Source organism: Dermochelys coriacea, chromosome 23 (assembly GCF_009764565.3).
Source record: "Dermochelys coriacea isolate rDerCor1 chromosome 23, rDerCor1.pri.v4, whole genome shotgun sequence".
Classification (NCBI taxonomy): domain Eukaryota; kingdom Metazoa; phylum Chordata; order Testudines; family Dermochelyidae; genus Dermochelys; species Dermochelys coriacea.
In genome coordinates this window covers 2,863,422-2,870,459 of record NC_050090.1, presented here as the reverse complement: position 1 = coordinate 2,870,459, position 7,038 = coordinate 2,863,422, and positions in this window count along the sequence as shown.

Below are 7,038 nucleotides of genomic sequence, written 5' to 3'. Positions count from 1 at the left end.
CCTTGTCTCTGGAATTCCTCACTCGGTGCGCTAGATTGGTGGCAGCGCAGGGATCCTGGCCAAATGATCTCTTGCGTAAAAGAGAGATGCATCAGGCTGGAAGGAACCTTGGGAAGTGTCCGAGCCCAGCCCCCTGCACCGAGGCAGGACCACGTAACCCTAACCCAGCCCTGACCCGGGTTTGTCCAACCTGTTCTTAGCAACCTCTGATGACGGGGGAATCCCACAACCGGTTCCAGGCACGGAGCTGAGCTCTGCCAATCCAGAAGCTGTAGAAGCCCAGTCTCTGATGGCTTCAGAGAGCCCCCAGCCTGACAGAGCCCTTGGGATGGCTAACTCAGGTCTGTGGTGCCCTTGGCCCCTGCTGCAGCCGGCGGCAGCCTGCTTCCAAATCCTGTTTCCTGCACCTCTGATGAATTGCAAAGTCCCACGCTGCCACCCTGTTCCTAGCCACCCTGTGCCCCCTAAGCCACCTGCCAGCTTGGGGTTGCCCTTGGAGCAGAGATGCAGCACTGGCTCGCTGGGTTGCTTTCAGCACAGGGGATGCATGCAGGTGTCCCGGGCCTGCCCTGCCCCTCTCCAGGCTGCCAGGGGGGGAATGCTGGGGTTCCTGAATCCCCACACCTAGAGCACACGTTTCTCAGGCAGAGCGGGGCGTGGTGGCTGAGGGGACTGCGGGCACCTGCTCTGGGCTGAGACGTGGGGTGTGTCACCCTCCCCCAGTCCTCCTCTGCTTGGAGGGCAGCCTGGGCTGGGCTGCTCTGGTCTCTGAGCGATCCCCACTTCCAGCTCTCTGCTCCCAGGTCAGGGGGGAGGTTAGACTGGATGGTCCCTTAGGGCCTTAAACTCTCCGAGTCCTGGCTTGTGGTCAGTCCTGCTATTCCAGGTCTTCACCCACCCCCTGACCCCCATCCCGCTCTGCCAGTGCCCCCTCACTCCTGACCCGCAGCCCCCTGCCAGCCCAGCCCTGGGCTCCCCCCCCCCACAAGCTCTGCCAGTGCCCCTCACTCCCGACCCGCAGCCCCCTGCCAGCCCAGCCCTGGGTTCCCCCCCCCCCACAAGCTCTGCCAGTGCCCCTCGCTCCTGACCCGCAGTCCCCTGCCAGCCCAGCCCTGGGCTCCCCCTCCTCACAAGCTCTGCCAGTGCCCCTCGCTCCCGACCCACAGCCAGGGCCCCTTGCCCTCTATTCTCTGTGTTTGCCAAACAACTCCGGCGCCTGCCAGCTGGTCCTGAGTTGCCATATACAGCCTGTTTCGGCCTCTCATTCCCAGGAGAAGGGCGCCCTCTGCTGTCCGCCTGCGGTATTAACCGAGCCCGCTGCGCCTTAGCAAAGCTGGGACGTTTCACAAAAGAGCAGCTGCAAAAATCTGCTTTTGGCCTCGTCACCCGCCCCCCCCGCCCCGGGCGCTCCCAGGCCCCCGGCCCCAAAATAAAACACCTGCTCTGCCACTTTCAGCAGCATAGAGCTGTACCTGCTTATGCACACCTCTGACTAGGATTGGAAATAGAACCCAGGAGTCCTGGCTCCAGCCCCGCCCCCGCTCTAACCACTAGACCCTATTCTCCTCCCAGAGTTGGGGTTAGAACCCAGGAGTCCTGGCTCCCAGCCCTCCCTGCTCTAACCACTAGACCCTACTCTCCTCCCAGAGCTGGGGTTAGCACCCAGGAGTCCTGGCTCCCAGCCCCCCCCCCCCACTCTAACCACTAGACCCTACTCTCCTCCCAGAGTTGGGGTTAGAACCCAGGAGTCCTGGCTCCCAGCCCTCCCTGCTCTAACCACTAGACCCTACTCTCCTCCCAGAGCTGGGGTTAGCACCCAGGAGTCCTGGCTCCCAGCCCCCCCACTCTAACCACTAGACCCTACTCCCCTCCCAGAGCTGGGGTTAGCACCCAGGTGTCCTGGCTCCCAGCCCCCTACTCTAACCACTAAACCCTCTTCTCTCACTTACTCCAAAGCAGCTCTCATTGCTGGAGCTTCCTTGCCAGCATTTCCACAAAGGATTCCTTGGGCCAGGGGCGGGGGGGGAGGGGGAATTGTGTGTGTTGAAAGTTGCTTCATTAACCCCATTGCTGCTGCCTGACAGTGTCCGGCTGGGTAGTTTTTAAAGGGCAGCTACTTAATCGGGGGCGAGGTTGGGATGTGCTGGTAGGCAGAGGGCCTGGAAAGTGAGGGCTGCCAGCATCAATGACACAGGGAGGGGCATTTGCCCAGCACCCCCAGCTGGGTCCTAGGTCCTGGCAGCCCTACGACATTCCTCTCCTAAAGGGGGACCCGGTTCCCAGCACTCCTTCCCACACTAGGCTGAGTTCAGGGGTGGCAGGGGGAGATCTCAGTACAGCCATGGGGGTGGATGCAATCTGCAGATTGGAGGGGTTGTGGCTCCCTCTGAGTCACGTACAGCACCAAGAGCTGCATGAGCAGCCAGCAAAGCTGTAACCAGCCAGTGCTTTGCTATCTCGCAGCAGCAGTGGCTTAGCCCCTCTCGGGCCTAAACACGGGCCTAGCACTAAAAGGGATCACCCTCAGCTGTAAGCAATGTAGGGGTCTAGGACACACAGCAGAGCAGTTCTGCTCCCATCCATGAGAGGGCAGTTTTATAGAGAGATCCACCCACCCACCCCCGTTGCACAATCACTAATTTCAGGGCTTGGCAGGTCAGTTCCTGAGGAAGGAGAGAAAAGTGCCATGCAGTCTGGGTACATTCTTAATGCCGTTTGTTCATTGACACCGTATGCACCGGTCCTGGAGCAGAAGCGGTCACAAACGACACGCGCCCAGTCCCCTCTGGCAGGGATCGGAGCCCGACATCTGTGTGCCATTCCCACGGGGCGACTTCGCATCAAAAATGGAGGGAAGCAGAATGGAAAGGCTCCTGCTGCTTGCAATAGCTCCCCACACAAACAGGTGGCACCAGCTAAATTCATCCCCGCTGAAGTGTTTGTTCAGAACACCTTTACCTGCCTATCTGCTAAGTAAAGATTTGGTCAGCGTGTGTGTGACAGTGCTGCCTGGCAACGCCTGCTGCAGCCAGAGAGACAGGTGGGGAGCCAAGCCACAGAGAGCAGGGGAAGGTAAAAAGTTATACACTCATTTGCGTGGCAGGGTTGTGTGCGTGTATGAGCATGCGTGAGAGAGAGAGAGATGCATGGCGGGTGTGTGGGTATGTGTGTTATGCACAGCTGGTGCGTGTGTGTGTTGCATGGTACATGTGAGTGCATGTGTTGTGCATGGTAGGTCTCTGTGTGTGTTTGTGATGTATGTGTATGTGTGAGACAGAGACGCATGGTGATGGGGTGACGCATGGGTGGGACTTGGAGTGTGAGTGTGAGGTCTGAGGTATGCGTGTGTGGGAGTGGGCGCAGTGACCCTCTGCTGACAGGGAAGGCAAACCCCAGGTCCCCGCACAATGGCTATTCCACGTCCCCAAGGCTTGCCTAGCCAAGGAGCTGAGCCGTTTCCTTCACACGGGCACCAGTGGGGCTTGTATTCTACAAAAATATTATTTGTTGTCCCCACTTGGAGAGAAACTTTCTAGTTCAGCCTGTTCGTGTCTTTTATTTTGTAAAGTTTGCTCAGGAAAAGGAGTGGGATGTAGTGGTTCGAGCAGGGTGGGGCTGGGAACCAGGACTCCTGGGTTCTATTCCTGGCCCAGGAGGTGGGGGATTGTTACTTCAGGGGAACTAGCAGAGAGCAGGAGCCTGACCTCCCATTCACATACGCTGGCCTGGTTGGGTCAACCCATGGTCGCAGCACCCTTATCAAAGCTGCCCCTTTTACACTGAGCTGCAGACCCAGGTACAAAGGGAGAGACTGAGCCCACTTCCCCCAGCGGGGTTATCTCAGGATCCCCCCAGCCTGCCGCTCCCCATTCCCACTACCCTAGCCCGCAAATCCCAGGAGGGTTGTGCCTCGTCAATTACCAGAGTGAGATCCGAGCTGCTGGGATTTCATACCTGAACAAATCTTGTAGTTACTATTGTCATTTATTAGGTGTATTATGGCAGTGCCTAAGAGGCCTGCTCATGGCCCAGGCCCCATTGTGCTGGGTACGGTATGTTTTTATTGCTATTAGGGGTAATACGGTAGCACCCAGGTGTCCCAGTCATGGGTCAGGCCCTTCGGGCACTGTATAAACACAGAACAAAGAGTTGGCTCCCACCCCAAAGTGCTTCCAGTCGAAGGTCTTGTCTACACTAGAAAGTCATGACACAATTCCCCTGCGTGTGGACATAGGGCCAGATTTTTAAAAATGTGTGGGTATTTAATTCCCATTCATTGCAAGCCAGCGTTATACATGCTCTCTGCTGGCCTACCTATTACCACATGAGACGGGGACTAAGCTATACCCAGCTTGGCCCAGATCCTCAAAGGTATGTCGTGGGAGTGACATCATACAACTCAGTGCAGAGGCGGGTTAACTTGCTGGCCCTGAACCGCAGGAGCGCCGGATCTCCGGGAAGAGAGACCAACCAGCTGGATGCCTTCCTCTAATCCAGCTGCCAACCTCTGTTTGACCAATCTGAAGTGGCAGGAGATTAAAAACAAGTCTGGCTCGTTCTGGGCCCAGGGACGGGTGCTGACGGGAGGAGGCCTCCAAATGGAATGGTGAATAAGTCAATTACATATGGAATTCACGGTGCAATGGACAAGCAGAATCCATCACAGATTCGTAGGTTCCAAGGCCGGAACAGCTCTGGCCAGAGACCTGCCCCTGAATAATTCCTAAAAAGAAAAGGAGTACCCGTGGCACCTTAGAGACTAACAAATTTATTAGAGCATAAGCTTTCGTGAGCTACAGCTCACTTCATCCGGTGCATCGGATCCGATGAAGTGAGCTGTAGCTCACAAAAGCTTATGCTCTAATAAATTTGTTAGTCTCTAAGGTGCCACGGGTACTCCTTTTCTTTTTGCGAATACAGACTAACACGGCTGCTACTCTGAAACCTGAATAATTCCTAGAGCAGATCTGTTAGAAAAACATCCCAGCTTGATTGAAAAACAGCCAGTGAGGGAAAATCCACCATGCCCCTTCGTCAATTGTTCCAATGGTCAATTACTCTCACCGTTAAAGAAGTGGGTATGCCTTCATTCCAGTCTGAATTTGTCTGGCTTTAACTCCCAGCCATTGGATAAAAGGATGATACAGCTGAGTCTGTCTATCCTCATATGTACATCTGGAGCTTATCTATCTATCCCCATATACTCCATCATCTATATCTATCTATCCATCCCCATCCACCTGCTCTATCTATCTATCTATCTATCTATCTAACTGCATACAACCCCTCTATCTATCTATCCCCACACACCCCCTCGATCTAATCTAATCATCTATCTATTCTAGCTCATCCTGGCACCCAGGTGCAGTACCTAGTGCATGGTCTTATCTCCTGACTTTTAGTTATAAAACAATCTTCAGCTCACTTGGCTGGTCTTATTGGATCTTCCCCCCGCCTTTCCTCCGGATGCAAAATGAAGTGACATCAGCAAGATCGTCTCGGTTTTGTCTGGGGTGTGGTGGAAGGAAATATGTGCAAATGCAAGACCAGCACCTGCCTCTTCTACTTCCCTTTTCTCCTTGCCATCCCACCCTCTGTGAACAGCCCTTTGGTTACTGCAGCTTCATGGCTTGGAGAATTTGCTTTCAAGCTCCCCAGCTCAGTGCATGTGTGTGTGAGAAACTGAGAGGGGGATATGTGGAGGGGAATCCTCCTGCTCCCACACCCCTGCCCCCACCTTGAGAATCTGAATTTCTCTTCAGAGTTGTCTTGTTACTTTTGTTATTATTATCATAGAACCCAGAGACAGGCCCAACTGAGATCAGAGCCCGACTGTGCCGGGCACTGCACAGACCCCGACCGAGATCAGAGCCCAACTGTGCTGGGCGCTGCACAGACCCTGACCAAGATCAGGGCCCCATTGTGTCGGATGCTGCACAGACTCATTGTGAGAAACAATCTTTGTCCCCAACATTTTACAGCCTAGAGAAATGAGGTAAAGGAAGAATCACTATCCTCATTTTACAAGTGGGGAAATTGAGGCACAGGGCAATTCAGTGCACTGCCCAAGCGCTAGTGTCATACACAAGTAATTCGACCAAGAGTGTGCAACTAGTTCAAGAGCTAGTCCCGCTGCCAGCGGAGAACTATTCCAAATGCTAGTGTCACACACAACACACCCTGTCCCTAGTGTATAACTCATCCAAAGGCTGGAGTCACACACCCAACACTGGGTAGCTGGCTTGTAGCTGACTCACCCCCTCACCCTACCTCAGGTGTATGACAAGTCTCAATGTTCATGTCACACACTTGCTCTGTAAGTGGTTGAAGCCTGAGCCCCAGCCTGGTGTGTAACTAGTCCTTGTGACAGGTTTCAGAGTAGCAGCCGTGTTAGTCTGTATTCACAAAAAGAAAAGGAGTACTTGTGGCACCTTAGAGACTAACAAATTTATTAGAGCATAAGCTTTCGTGAGCTACAGCTCACTTCATCGGATGCATTTAGTGGAAAAAAACCCTTGTGCATATCACATGCAACTTTCAGTCATGCAAAGCCCCAGCCTCTCATGGATCCTTTCTGTCGTTCTTTTTAATCAAGGGGAATACAGCTTAAAGGACAATGCAACACACACGCGGGGGGGCTACCCCAGAGCAGGGATGGTTTGGGCTCCCCCCAATCCCTCACCAATCCCCTAAAAATACTCACTGCATTATTTCCACAAACCAAACAATATCCCAGCCCAACACATGCCAAGACTCTCCTTGCAATGGCCACGGTCAGTAAGATGGGTGGTTTGGGGGTTCAACAAAATCAGGGCCCCTTGAGCTGCTCGGAGTCTTAAGCAATTGCTTCAGCTGCTTCTGCTCACCGCTACACACACGTCATGTCACCCAGCAGCCCTACACACACACGTCATGTCACCCAGCAGCCCTACACACACACACACACACATTCACCCAGCAGCCCTACACACACACGCACGTCTTGTCACCCAGCAGCCCTACACACACACACGTGTCCATTAACACAGCAGCCCTATG